This window comes from Engraulis encrasicolus, chromosome 1 (assembly GCF_034702125.1).
Source record: "Engraulis encrasicolus isolate BLACKSEA-1 chromosome 1, IST_EnEncr_1.0, whole genome shotgun sequence".
Lineage (NCBI taxonomy): Eukaryota > Metazoa > Chordata > Actinopteri > Clupeiformes > Engraulidae > Engraulis > Engraulis encrasicolus.
In genome coordinates, this window is record NC_085857.1 from 19,650,162 (window position 1) to 19,665,329 (window position 15,168).

At 44.5% G+C, this 15,168-nt stretch overlaps 1 protein-coding gene across 1 annotated transcript in view; it reads left to right on the forward strand.

Moving 5' to 3' along the window:
* The first annotated feature begins 631 nt into the window (after positions 1-631).
* The window catches only part of add3a (adducin 3 (gamma) a), a 271,834-nt gene continuing 257,297 nt past the window's right edge, over positions 632-15,168 (forward strand). The window contains exon 1 of the mRNA XM_063198402.1: positions 632-770. The gene's annotated coding sequence lies outside the window, so the exon portion shown is untranslated. The remainder of the gene's footprint in view (positions 771-15,168) is intronic.

The following is a 15,168-nucleotide window of genomic DNA, read 5'->3' on the forward strand; positions in this document are numbered from 1 at the left end:
AGTCGATGTCAGACGCACCTGTCCTGCTCATTATGAGAGAGAGAGAGAGAGAGAGAGAGAGAGAGAGAGAGAGAGAGAGAGACGATAAGAATAGGTGTAATATAGGTGTAATATAGGTGTAATAAGCGCGCGCGTGTGCGTGCGTGTGTGTAGGCTATGCATTTCATTTCGGCTGCACCCTAGGCTGTGCAACAGTCTTTCTTTAAAACATTGATTGCATGTGTGAAACAGTGGTAGGTGGTAATACGTACCTGTTTTACCAAACCGAGGTATTATATTATGCCATGCAGACAGGGGCGACGTGCTGGACATTACCGATAATAATTGACGCATTTTTGCTGATGCAAGATGATCTACATCGCTGCCCTGTGAATGAATGCCTTTTTTGAATCGTAGATGCTGCAAGGACACACGTGAGAGAAAAGCCTCATTCATAACTGCACATGTGTGTACACCTTCCTACTGTATGTAGAAACACACACGCCGCCACATGTATCAGAGGCACTTCCTGCCATATAATGCTCGATTTGCGCTATTCGATATGTATACAACAAGGAAGTGACTACGTGAAGCAATTGGCTCACCCTTACGCCAATCGCAGTGTATAGCACTTTGTGGATGTGTGGTACCCATGCACTGCGGAGGCATGCATCAGCTCATGCTAGGTTAATTCAAACCGCTTGGAGTCTGTATGCACGCATCGTCTTGTCTGGGTTAGGATTGTGCGAAAGCAACCCACTCAAAGTTCTCGTGGAGGCATTGCTTGCGAGGTAAGCGTGGTTTTTCTACAGAAAATGTGCATGTTGGAGATGAATCTGGTTGCATAAAATGAGCTGTGTAGTTGCAGTGCATTTTATGCGTTAGTCATGAATCTTGCAGAGAACTGACAGTGGATGTTGATTTGCGTATTCAATTACATGTAGCAATGGTCACAGACAGTCGCGGGATTTCGGAAAGAACACTGGGCATTTCGGGCAGACGGTCTTTAAAATTGTTACGTAACATACTACAGAGTTGCCGCTTGTTTGATTGCGGCAGGCTTCACACTGCATGTAATCATGGCAACGAGGCTTCAGATGAACCCTGGCTGGCAGACTCAACTTAAAGGGATGGTTCGGAGTAGAATCACCCTAATGCCATTTGAACCGTGACACCCATCCACCTTTACACCCGAAGTGTTTTCTGCCGCAGACTTACATCAACAGAGTTGCCGTGTTATTCGATGTTTATTCCGGTTAGCTTGACTCAAGCGCATATGGATACTGGGCACCGTCTCCAAACTTTCCCCACAAAAATAACATGTCATTACACCAAACTTCTGCAGTAGCACAAATATGGTCTGTACTCACGAAACGAAGCATTTGGAAGTTTGGAAATAGTCCAGGAGTTTAGTATTATCAACACAAGCTGAATAGCTTCTCTGCTGCTAAAGCTGTGCCAACGTTACTTCCGTCATATGAGACAAGCCCGTAAAAGTCTTCAACAAACTTCCAGACGAGAGTGTTAAAAAAGTTTTCACTGAATTGTGATTAAGGCTTATATTTTCAAGGCAATACTTAAAAGATATTTCAAATCTTACCTACTATCAATTAGACAAGGATTTTCGTTATCAATACTGATGCTGAATTCACTTTTCATTGTGCATATTATGAGCTTCGTTGAGGACTCTTACATGCTTGTCTTAGATGACGGAAGTAACGTTGGCGCAGCTTTAGCAGCAGAGAAGCTATTCGGCTTGTGTTGATAATAATAAACTCCTGGACTATTTCCAAACTTCCAAATGCTTCGTTTCGTGAGTACAGACCATATTTGTGCTACTGCAGAAGTTTGGTGTCATGACATGTTATTTTTGTGGGGAAAGTTTGGAGATGGTGCCCAGTATCCATATGCGCTTGAGTCAAGCTAACCGGAATAAACATCGAATAACACGGCAACTCTGTTGATGTAAGGCTGCGGCAGAAAACACTTCGGGTGTAAAGGTGGATGGGTGTCACGGTTCAAATGGCATTAGGGTGATTCTACTCCGAACCATCGCTTTAATAGAAGTGTAGAGTACTTTTGAACGTGCGTGTGTGTGTCTGTGTGAGGCTTTCCCTTCATGCAGTAGAAAAGTTTAAATGGGGGTCTGCAGCGGGACAGACAGATTGTTCAAAACGTGGTGGTATGTCGCCTGAAGCTAACATTTAGATTTGGAATCTTTCAACGTATTAGTTAGAAGGAGAGACTCGAATCTAGAAACTTCAGTATATATATTTTGTCAGTATGTCTTGGGAAGTCGACAAGGTGGGACAAAGTGGTCAGTTGTCCCTGGCCCAGGGATATGTGGGGCCCATAATTTGTCCATAAATTGGATGTATGGTGGGGGGCCTTCCAGAGGACTTTGTCCTAGGCCCAGCCCAAGCTGTCAGCAACCCTGAGTACCGGTATGTTATGATTTGGCCACTGAACAGAGATGCTGCACCGCGTGGTGTTGTTAATATCATCACACACAAGCAATTGGTCCGCCATCCTCTCCATCCCATGACAACATTGCGTAATCCTAAAGCTATTTCCCCGATCTGTACTGCTATCTTTCCCACTAACATTAATCTGGCCAACCCCCTGCTCCGATTTCTCTAACTCTCTGAAGAGGGTATCTTATTTCTCTGCCCTGCCCTCCCTTCAGCTAATCATCTCTGAAGGACCTTTGCATGTGCGCCTGGGAGAGGGATTGGTTTGGAGGTTACAGGCCGGGTTATAAGGCTGGCTGGGCCTGTTCTCCAGATGTAGCTTGAATAGCTTGAAGTGTGTGCGTGTGTGTGTGTGTGTGTGTGTGTGTGTGTGTGTGTGTGTGTGTGTGTGTGTGTGTGTCTGTGTCTGTGTGTCTGTGTGTGTGCGTGCCTTGCAATATATTGATTGCGATAGCTTTACTATGTGCAAAAATTGGTTGTGTCACAAGCCTGCGGACCTTATAGAATGAAAAAGAATGCAAATGTATGAGGTAAAAAAAATCCTCCCTCTCTCTCTCTCTCTCTCTCTCTCTCTCTCTCTCTCTCTCTCTCTCTCTCTCTCTCTCTCTCTCTCTCTCTCTCAATGACACTCTCCCCCCCCACATAATTTATTGCCTTCATTCCTCTACCTCTTATCCTGTTTTGATAAAAGATAAAAGACAGCCCTGTGAAGCCGCGAGCTGAAGCTCCTAGTCAGGACCTAGAGATGGCCGACCATGATGTGTCTTCATTCAGGGGAGCCAACAGGGGGGTACACAGGGGTCATTTGTCCCGGGCCCCAGGTAGAGAGGAGGGCCCAAAATTGGGTTTCCATTACACTGTATATGTATTGGATAGGGGGCCCTTTCAAATACCTTTGTCCTGGGCCCAGCAAAAGCTGTCAGCAGCCCTGTCTCCATTGCCCTGTGCCTGTTCCTGCCCCTGGCCTGGCTTAGAGCTGGGCAATATGACGATATATCGTTATCGTGATAGCAAAATGTATATCGTGCCCTTTCTTCTCTATCGTTCATATCGTGATAAACTATTTTTTTCAATTTTATACAATTGAATATAATTTAATCACATTTCATGTTGCCACTATACATGCTCTAAGTTCATATAACTGTAAACATTTGAGTAAAAAGATTCATTTTAAAGAAATGTGGTTTTGCGACAGGACAAAATAGAGAAAATAAAGATAATAACTGAAAACGAACGTAATTAAATATAGTGATATATATCGTTATCGTGATATAAAGTAATCCATATCGTGATATAGTTTTTTCTTCCATATCGTCCAGCCCTGGCCTAGCTTGGCTTGCATCCTAGTAGTGCATAAAGCCGCGATAAGGGCAAGTGACTGTTCCCGCCGCTCCTCATCTTTTTCAGCCTTTTGCTCTCCACTGCCTGTCCACCTCCTTTTCCTCCTCCCCTGCTTTTCCTCATCTCCCTCCTTCCAGTCCTCCAACTTTCCTCCTCCGGCAAAGGGTAGGGACATCACTTCATCATCATCATCATCATCATCATCATCTTCATCATCATCATCATCACCATCATTTTCTTCTTCTTTTACATAACACTCAGCTGACGCTCTTGTCCATCGAAGCGACTTGGGCCGACAGTTATTTACAGTCCCTGGCTGGAGCAATGTGGGGATCGGTGCCATGCTCAACGACACTATAGCCAGAGATGGGGGCAAAGCGGAGGTAATGGTGGGATTTAGAACCTGCAACCCTCTGATCTCTAAGACCACCCCTCTAGCCATGAGGCCACAGCTGCCCCACACCTTCTCCCTCTTGCTATTCTGGTGAAGGCTGAGGTGCTACACTGAGTGCGTCTTAATATGCGACCTTGCCTCCTCCACTTGCGCTTGTCTCCTCGTCCCGCCTCCTGGCCCCTCCTCCGTGGAGAAAACGATAAAGTTTCCCAGCTGTCAGCCTAGCCACAACAACTTTTGAGGGACTGTTTTTCATTCACCATCCCAATTGCAAATGAGAAAAAGACTCTACAATTGAGCTTTTGCAAGATATTGAAATATAATGCTGTTGTCAGTGATGTCATCATGACGAGAAGCGAGTGGAGGAGGCAAGTGGAGGAGGCAAGGTCACATATTAAGACGCACTCACTGTGTCACTGTGTCATTCTCTTCTTTTTTTTTCTTCCTCTCCTCCTTCTCTCCTCATCCTCTCCATGCTCAGGGGAAGGCTGGGACAGCACACGTCAGTGGTACACAACAACACATGAACTCATGCATGTTGTTCCCTACAGCCTCCTCCAGGCCCCATGCCTAACCCTAATCTGTCAGATAAATTGCATTTATGCCTTGGGGCGCCATGGGGGGCTGCCCCCTTGCACGGGTGAGGCGTAAAATGCAATTTCCTTGTGTGCAGTCAGTGTGCAGTGAAGACTTGTATGCTGTGGATTGCAGTGTCACAATGACAATGGGAGTACCCCAGGTGGGCTTTCTTTCTGAAAGCAATGTTCACAGCTGCTTTACTTTTTTGCCAAGAACAGCTAAATAAGCAATGCAAGGGGAATGGCGAATTTGTTTTGCGAAACTGTGCCCAGACCAAAACCATCTGTAAACCTAACCTGCTGTCACAGGACGTTGTGGAGTATGAGTTAACGTGCAAAGCCGGCATCCACAAATTTGATAGACGGTTCAAATCTGAGTGTTATCTTACTTGCTTTTCATGATGCCATGTTGCCACCCCACACCACATACTGTGCTCAGCTCCGCTCTGCCCAGCGGCATTCTGGCTCAGGTACTGCTGATCTTTGTGTTTCATTGCAATTCCACTACCGGTGCTGCTGCTGCTGTGGTGTGACTTGTCACTGCCAAGCAAGCAAAGCAAAGCAGAGTAAAGCAAAGAAGCCTCCAAGTGTCTCTGTGGTGGAAACTCAAGAGTTGTATCAGTTGCCAATGGCACCTGGGGTGAGTGTCACTGCCATGCAGGCAGCCCTTCATGCACAGAAGAGATTGTGTCAGTTGGAAACAGCAGCAGCAAAGCTTATTTGTAAGTTGCAGGCTTAGAAAATGCAGCTTAAAGTCCAATATTGATTAACTTTATTATTTGATTATTACTTATACTATTACTTTATTATTACAATAAATGTAGTATTACTTATCAACTTATGTGGGGGGGGGGGGTCAAGCACTTTTGACTACTACTTTTGGCTACTACTACTACTACTTGAAACTATGCAGTGTTGTTGCTCCAACCACAATTTCGTTGGCTTCAATGACAATAAACACCTTGAATCTTGAATCTTGAATATGCTCCAGACCCAAGCACTTGACAAAGGTGTGTAAAAGTTCACGCTTTGATGTTAAAGTGAAAGTTTAAAGTCCATCTCTTGACCCAATGGTCCTATTAGCTATAGGGTTGAATTTTAGTGATGCTGGGAGTTTCAGCTAGCCTCGCGACGCCATCCTCTGTACTCCACCCAAAGATTTTGGCTCCACACATCGTCTGGCAAAAGCCTCGAGCTCGGTTCTCTCAGTGTTTCGCCAATCAGCAAATAGTTGAGAGTGGTGACGTAGAACTCACCCGTGAGCTCCGTTACTGATTGGTTAAGGTAACTATATTCACACTTTCGTTTTGTTATTTGTATGCTTTTGCGACGCTATAACGTAACAGGCATGCTAATAAAGCACAATATGGGTTTTAATTTGAGTTTGGAACTTCAATTAATTTAAATGATAGAGTAAGATCAGACCATCTCCCATCGTCCACGGAGACGGATTCCTCATGGCTTTTGCCAGACTGATTGACGGAGTCAACAGTTTCAGCTGCATCTCTGCTGTATTATTTACACCAGGGGTTCCTAAACTTTGTCTGCTAGTAAAACAAAACGCCAATCACCCTACAATGAAGCAATATAAAGGTAAAGGATGAAACCTACTAATATTGGAGTGGTTGCATGCTGTGCGTGTGTGCGTGTGTGCGTGCGCGTGTGCGTGCAGTTGCAGTTGAGGTGTGGTAGTGTGGGCAGTCACTGTGCACACAACCCAGGTGATGCCTGCATGTTGGCCATCATCACCACCATAGCAGGCTCAATTGCACTGCAGGCCCAGGCCTATTGCTTCTCCACAGTACACAGATTACATCATTGCATAGGCACCTCCCTGGCCTGCAGTGCAGATGTACTCTATCTATTGTGTTGCCAATTCTTTTCATGAAGCATTTGAGTTACCATGCAGGTAGCGCTTTATTCAGGTAGCATTATGATTAGTCAGGTAGGCAGGCCTATTAGAATAGAATAGAATAGAATAGAATAGAATAGAATAGAATAGAAAGCCTTTATTGTCATTATACAAAGTATACTGAGATTTTAGCTTCCCTACAAAGTGCACAGTCCTTTATAGATGAACATTGTCCAGTAAGTGTGAGTTCATTGTTGTAACAGCTTTGGGGAAGAAGCTGTTCTTCATCCTATTGGTTCTGGCTGGTAATGCCTAATGGTAGCAGGCCTTTGCTTTTCCACAGTAAATGGGTTAGACCATCGTCATCATCAGTTGCACTCTGGACTGTAGTGTTGATGCATCTATTCTTTTAAATTCTTCAAAATTGTATCTTTGTCCCTTTATCTGCTTTGTAAGTAATATTGAAGTTAGTTCACTTCAGGTAGTTGTGATGTTTGTTTTGCAGGCCTATTCTATTGCTGTTCCACAGTACTACTGGTTACATCATGACATCATCATGGGCTGTGCTCTGGTCTACAGTGCTGTGCTGATGCATCTATTGTGGTGTTCATTGTTTAAGTCTTTGTGCAGGTTCCAGTCTGTCTAGTCTAGGCCAGGACAATTTCTCACTGCCAGAGGGCCGGTCTCTGCACAATGTCAATGATTTGATCTGACTGTTGTGTATAATAATACGGTTGAATTGTCCGCTTTTACGCTGGTCTACAGCGGCACTTTCTAGATAGTTGTGTTTTTGTGCTTATTTTACAGTTCTATTAGCCAGACACTGTACAGTTCTTTGGCCAGCTTGCACAGTTTTTAATTTAGAATGATTTACTTTCTGTGGTATTATGAAACCCTGAAATATTCTATTCAGAGGGATAATATCATCTTCATAAAAAGTTGCATAGTGCTACAGAATGCTAATGTTTTACATTGATCAAATCAAGTAAGTTAATGCCAACGTCCTCTGGAGATTTAGTAAAGTTTGATGATGAGGAAGAACCTACTGTGAATGAGAGGGGAAAAACTCTTTGGTATGCGGTTTTGCTGATGTTTTAATAGAGAAATAGAAAGGGGTGATTTAGCTTTTTGCACATCAGCTTTTAGCATACAAAAACAGTTCTCCAGGTTAAAAGAGCACGAGAACAAGTCGTCAATCTGTCACAGTGGTCTAACCCCAAATCGATGCGTGACCGACCACTTGGTTCACCTCGCCGTGTGGAACAATATTCATTTCAACACCTGTCAGGGTTTTGTGGAGAAATGGCAGACTTTCGTACAAGGACTACTGTATTCATCACAGAGCAGCGAGAAGGGGTTGGAGAATGAAGAGGAGTTAGTACTGTAGACCACTTTCAAGATGGGACCCAAAGCAGCAGTTTGTTACACACACAGCAAGTCCCAGAGGGGTTGTCAACTATTCAACTTTGTGTGTGTGCTTGAGGTCACCACAGGTTTTGTGCAGACATTTTTGTGGAGAAAACTTTTGTGCATTAAAAAAAAAAAAAACCCAACTGTGTTTGTGAAGATGTAGTGAGGCAAGAAAGTAATGGAGGAGGAGGATTAGAAAGAAGAAGAGATGTTCACGATGGGCCTCACTATTAGGGCTGGGCAATATGACGATATATATCGTTATCGTGATATAAAAGTGTATATCGTGACCTTTCTCCTATATCGTTTATATCGTGATAGTAATTTTATCAATTTTATACAACTGAATATCATTTAATTACATTTCATGTTGTCACAATTCACACTATAAGTTAATGTAACTGTAAAAATAAGAAAGGTTAATTTTAAAGAAAGGTTGTTTTGCGACATGAAAAAATAAAGAGAATAACTGAATATACCGTGTGTAATATGCAATAATCGTAATCTATATCGTTATCGTGATATAAAGTAATCCATATCGTGATATTGTTTTTTTTCCAAATCGCCCAGCCCTAGATGGACCTCACTATAGCAGTTTGTTGCACTCATGAGAAGTCTCTGAGGGGTTTTCAAATGTTCAAGTTTGTGTGTGTGCTACAGGTCACCACAAGTTTTGTGGAGGAATGGCAGATGTCTGTGCATTAAAAAAAAAACATTGATCACTGTATTCATCAAGATCTAGTCAGGCAGGAAAGTGCTCGAGGAGGAAGGAAACACTAGTCAATGTTAAAGATGGGCCCCAATACAGCAGTTTGTTGCCCTCATAACAAGCCCCTGAGGGGTTCTCAACCTTTTGACTTTGTGTGTGTGCTGCAGGTCACCACAAGGTTAACAACAACCCCCCCTCCACCGCTTGAAAGCACAACCAGAGTTAAAAAGTTTTAGTAGAAAAAAGTCATTTTCATCTTTAAAAAAATAGGGTGCAGCTCTTTTATACATCATAATACATTGGAGATCAAAGTCATGTATTGCAATGACATGATCAAAAGCTGCACAGATGGTATATCAACTCTCAATAGCTCTTGTCAGAGACACACAACGTCCTAAGCGTGAAGTCGTATTTCAACTTGACGCCTTTTTGGAGACTAAAGAAGTCCTGTTGCCTTGCATCTCAGCACTTATCAACACCACCTGCATGAGAGTTTTCATGCACACAAAAGTCATATAGTTTTTGGTCCTAGATGTTGTACTCTTTAACGGTACTCTTTAACAGGGATAACGTTTCAATGATGTGTTGTGTTTTGTGCTGAACTTTGACACCCATGACTGTCCTTTTGTGTGCACAATGACATAAATCAACTTGTCTGTACTGTATGTTGTGGGTTTTCCCGTTGACGAGCTTTCGACAGCTGAACCGCCCTCACTACATGACCTCCACATGACCTTGACAATAACTCCGGGGTCACTTCGGGACATCAGATGTAAAAACAAAACAAAAAAGCGTGAAATGCATAAGCGACGTAAACAAGCTAACCGAAATGCAAGCCAGCAAAGGTGATAATGCTGCTGAGGGGAAGGATCAAGATCCCAGAACTCAGCTTCTGCGGGTAGGCTTTTTTGGTCTTGCCATGACACGCTCTCTGGTGTGTGTGCGTGTGTGTGTCCGTGTGCGTGTGTACGCGTGCGTGCGTGCGTGCGTGTGAGAGAGAGAGAGACTGTGTATTTGTGTACACTCACATGGGTATGGTGTGTGTGTATGTGTGTGTGTACGTGTTTGTCTTTGTGTGTATGAGTTTGTCTTAATGCAGATACATTATCTGCAAGCGTGTTTGTGAAAGCACGTGTGCTTGATGTGTGCGAACTGCAAAGAGCACGTGCTTGAAGTTGTCTGCCATTGTGTGCAAGCTTAGGTTATGTGTATGTGTGTGGGAGGGGGTTGTAGATTGTAAAGGGGGAGGAGTAACTGTAAGAAGCCGTTTAGCGAGCATCAAGCCCTTCGTATTTGAACCTGTCCAAAAGGACAAGCATGACTTCATCATTACCTCACTCCGCTCCGTTAAAAACGTATCAAAAACACATGCTGCAGGCCCGCAGCCATCTCTCTCTCTCTCTCTCTCTCTGTCAGTCTCTCTCTCTCTCTCTCTCTCTCTCTCTCTCTCTCTCTCCCCGCACTACAAATTGATTATGGCTTGAACTGACTGGAAAGTGTTTTTTTGTATTGTGTGTGTGTGTGTGTGTGTGTGTGTGTGTGTGTGTGTGTGTGTGTGTGTGTGAGAGAGAGAGAGAGAGAGAGAGAGAGTTGAGTGTATGTTTGTATGTGAGAGGGTGTGTGTGTGTTTGTGGGTCTGTGGGTGTGAGTTAGTGTAGGCCTGCATGCGTGCACACATCCACGTATGGGTGTTTGAGGTTTGTTTTCATTACATGGTCAGGGATACTGGGTATTTTCCTTTTTTTTCCCCACCGGCTGTCTCCTCCTCCTCCTCCTCCTCTTCTCCTCCCCTCCCTGTTTTCTTTTCTGCTCCCCATCTGTGGTTAATTCCTTCCTCTTGTGTCAAAGTCTTCTCCTCAGTCCCGTGCCGTCCAGTGTGTCCTGTGGTTTTGGCCTGCCCATCGAGCTGCAAACTAGGGATGTTAACCGGTAACCGTTTAACCGATAGCCGACCGGATCAACTTTAACCGGTTAAAATTTTCTGCCACCGGTTAACCGGTTGTAATAATAATAATAATAATTTTTAGAACGATAATTCAGCATTTTCCATCTGGCAACAGTGGCTGGACATGGCAGGTCCTGTCTGCGCAGCAAAAAAAAGGCTTATGTGAAAAATAAAATGTAAAAAAATCAGTGCTGTCAATCTTATCAATCAGTGCTGTGCATATCAGGCACGCGAACGTTGTATAATTTAAGATTACCGGTTAACCACCGGTTAATGAGTCTCAGTAGCCGGTTAAGAGTTTTTTCAATTTTCCCCATCCCGACTGCTAACGGATCCTCGAGACTCTGCCGTGGCTCAAGTCGTAGGGTACTGCACTGCTACACCGGCGACCCGGGTTCGATTGCGGCCCAGGTCCTTTGCCGACCCTTCCCCATCTCTCTCTCCCAACTTGCTTCATGACCAGCTCAACTGTTCCCCAAAATCCAAGAAAAAACACAAAAACAAATGGCTCCTTGATCAGGGTTAGGAGAGGGGATATGGCTGCAAACTCCCGACCTGATTTCGATTAAGCGGCGCATATTGACTTAACATGCCTGTCCTTTTGTCCTGACGATATAGCCCACCTGTAGCCCACTGCACAAGTTGCACTGCACCGTTCCTGGATTAGTGGTTAGGGTTGTGGGAGGTGTTGCTAACAGCCCACTGGTGGCTCATTTCGCCAAAGCAGCGCATCTCGATAGAACAACCATCCCCTACAGACAGGATGTCCTCTCCAGCTCCAAAAAGTTTCTCTCAAACTCCCACAAGTATGCCCCATTTCTTTCACCACCTCGCAAGTCTTTTTTTTAACCAATGTGTTCTTTAATTAAGTTGCTTGCGTGTTGTCTTGATAAGTGAGTAGTCCTTATTTCCTCTATCCTTATGGGAATGATTTTATTCATGAGGTACATGAATCTGGGGGTTGTAGGCTCGGCCAAAGGTGCTGTGCTGCATGTGGGAGGAAGGTCATGAAAACTCTGAGAGAGGGGTTCCATTGGCCCATTGTTTCCGAGTTCTATTATTGCAAGGGGGAGTGGGGAGAAATCCCCCTTTAGGCAGACCTAGGCAGACCTAAGGACTGTTCTATTCAATGCTTGGAGTATTATGACACGCCCCTTTAGGCAGACCGGAACCTGGTCATGTTAGATGCCCATAGCAACCTATTACATTGGCATATCTCTATATACTTAAAGAAAACTCTATGACGGTATGCGCGTGTCGTGTGGGTGGAGCTGGGCCAGAACTTGCATCTCTTGCTGCCGTTGATCTGTCGAGAATGGCTTCTTTGCGGAGATAATCTACTGCTCTTTGTCGAGATGTGCCACTAATAGTAATAGGCTAATAGGCTGTCGGCACTAATAGGCTGTCGAAAACTTAATCGACTTATAATTCACTTCAAATGGAATTATAATAGACTTATATCTCTTATATCTGGCAGTGTTTTCGTGTGATTGGGCAGCTTCATCGATATGAGCTACTAAGAGGCTGTTGTAACAAGGCCCTAACCCTAACCTCTAGGGGTGCTACTGCACGGTAAAATATTCAGTGTTAGCCTAATTCAACACTAGCAGTCAATTTTTTTTTCTTCTTTTTTTTAGACAGGACAGTGAAGAGTTGGACATGAAATGAGTGGGAGATAGACAAGAGAGAATCGGGAAATTACCCGGGTCGGGAATCGAACCCGGGTTGCCCACGTAGCAGTCCAGTGCCCAGCCAACTAAACCACAGCTGGGCCTTGCAGTCAAATTTTAACACTGTACTCCCTAAGTGGTGAATTAACACTCCACTTAACACTGTGTACTTAGCTCATCTAGGCCACACCATAGGGCTGAGCATGGGGCCTGCTTTGTCATGTTTCATGTTTTTTTTTCTGGTCCAATTACCAATTGGAAAAGAGGTGAGGTGACTTTTTTTCTTGTCCATTTGTTCAGGAAGTGCTGTGTATTTTGGCGGTGATATGAGAGAATGCCAGAGTCCAGCATCAATATAAATTCATGTTTCTGTGTTGGAAATGTTTTGTGTTCCCTCAGCCCTTTTTCTTTCTTTTGTTCTGTACGTTTTTTTTCTTCTCTCCATCTCCATGCCTACTCTGTCTCTCTGACTTTCTGTCTCTTTCTGTCTTTTCCCACTACTGCAAAATCAGCTTTAGGCATTTTGGTTTTAAAAGTTTAAAAGGCAGAGTACACAGCCTTTTGGAGAGCACAAAACCTTCAATGAGTCTCTTTCTATAATTTTCTCCTTTTCCACTTCTTGGAAGTCAGTTTCAGGTCACCTGGTGTTAAATGTTTAAAAGGTACAGTATATTACAGCCCTCTCTCTTTCTGTTGTAGGCCTACCCTCACATTCTGTTTTCTGTTCGTCTAGTGTCATGCCCTCTGTCTATTTCTCTGTCTCTCTCTTCTGGAGACAGTCTAATGAAATTCTTGTAAAGAGGGCAGAAAGTGCTGCGTTGCACAGATACCGGAAAGGCTGTTACCAAGGAGACGTTAGGGGGTCAGAGCAGCTTTGACCGACGGCTGTGGTCGAGCGAGATTGCCAAGTTTAGGCGGCGGAATGAGTTTTTCCTCTAAGCTCGGGCCGTTTGATCTCGGATCCAGCCGCCGTCATGATTAGACATTCGGGAAGTTGCCGGACAACCGAAACGGGTAGACGGAGGCATGCAAGATGTCCTTTCATGAGGATTGGTTGAGGTTGGTTCTTGGCTCCAGCCAGGAAGTGAAAGACCAACCCCCTTGCCATGTATTCCTTCTGCCGGATCAGTTAACATGACGGCTGATTTCTCTCTAATTGAGCTGATCTGTTTGTCTGATCTGTGTGCTCCTTAGGACCGGCTGATTGGCAAAAATGGACCAGATGAATCAAATGGAATCAAATTTTAAATTTCTTTGAACAAAATAGCTTTTTTTGCTTCAAACTCAAGGCCATCTTTCTGATAGTACCGGTATAAAAGTGTCAAGCAAGGTGCTTGCTTGCAGAATGCTTCTCCTTTCATAAAGCATTGTTCAGAATGATGGACAGAAAGATATGAGACCTATCAGAAGCTGGGAAATAGAAGGGAGGGGTGGTTGGATGGAGGGGTGGGGTGGGGGTGGGGTGGAGGTGGGGTGGGGGGTCAATCCTAATTACTGTAGTGTTTGTCTCTTTGGTCAGGATGGAGATGCCTCAGGGTCTGCCCTTGATCCATGGAATTACTGTTTGAATTCACACATGAAGAAAAGTATCAAGAAATGTGCTTGCTTGCTTGCAGCATTATCCAACATAATCGACAAACTGATAACCCATCATGAGGAGCAGAGAAACTGAGACAGGGGTGGAGTTGGAGGGAATTGTATTTGTGTGTGTTTGTATGTGTGTGTGTGTGTGCGTTTGTGTGTGTTTGTGTGTGTTTGTATGTGTGTGTGTGTGTGGGGTGTCAGTGCCTAATATTGTTTGTCTGTTTGGACAGGACGACGATGCCTCGGGGGGCGCCGGGCTCTGCGCATAAGTAGATGAATTCCAGGTCAGGGCTTTAATTAGCCCAATTACTGTCATTTCAAGTTCCCAGTGAAGGGTAAAATGATTCCAACATGGGCTAGTCTCTGTGTCTGTCTGTGTGTCTGTGCCCCTGGGAGTGGCAGGGGTGGTTATCTTTAGGTTCATCAGGGTCTGCGATCTAGATTGACGTTTATTTAGGGGATTTTGGTGTCAGAGTGGCTGATAACTTTGACTGGGCCCGGGGCAAAGTCATCTGAAAGCCCCCCGCCCAATATATTCAATGTGATGAGGACACTGTTCTGGGGCCCCTTCTCCCTGGGCCCGGGACAACGGACCCCTTTGTCCAGCCCTGTCTGTTTGACTATTTGGTGGCTGTAGTTGCTCTCTTTACTGGAGTACTTCAGGACCAACAGCCCCTTATCACAAATCATTTTTAAAAAAAGTTATTTTGGTCTGTTTTTAAATTATTTTTTTCTGATAGGATAGCGGGAGAGAGACCGGAAACAGGTTGGGGTGGCCCTACCGTGGTTGATATGGTAGGGCACGCATTTGCCACTCAGCCGACCCGGGTTCGATTCCCGGTGCAGGTCCATTGCCGGTTCTTCCCCATCTCTCTCTCCCAGCTCATTTCCTGTCTCTCCTCCACTGTACTGTCTCACAAAAACCAATAAAGACTGAAAAGCCCCAAAAAATACTTAAAAAACAAAAAAAAAAAAAAAACAGGTTGGGGGAGAGAGAGAGACGGGGAATAATTGGGAATTGGCCCGGACCAGAATCGAACCTGGGTCACCGGCGTAGCACTCCAGTGCCCAAGGCTGGGCCATCACAAATAAACTTTAATAACCTTTGACTTCACAGCCAACTCCTCCCCTGTCCCCCCACACCGATTTCCTCTTCCCCATCTGTGTTTGTTATTCTTCACACTGTTCTCTCCCAATCCCACAATGCACTGCTTGATGGCCTCATGGGATTCCGC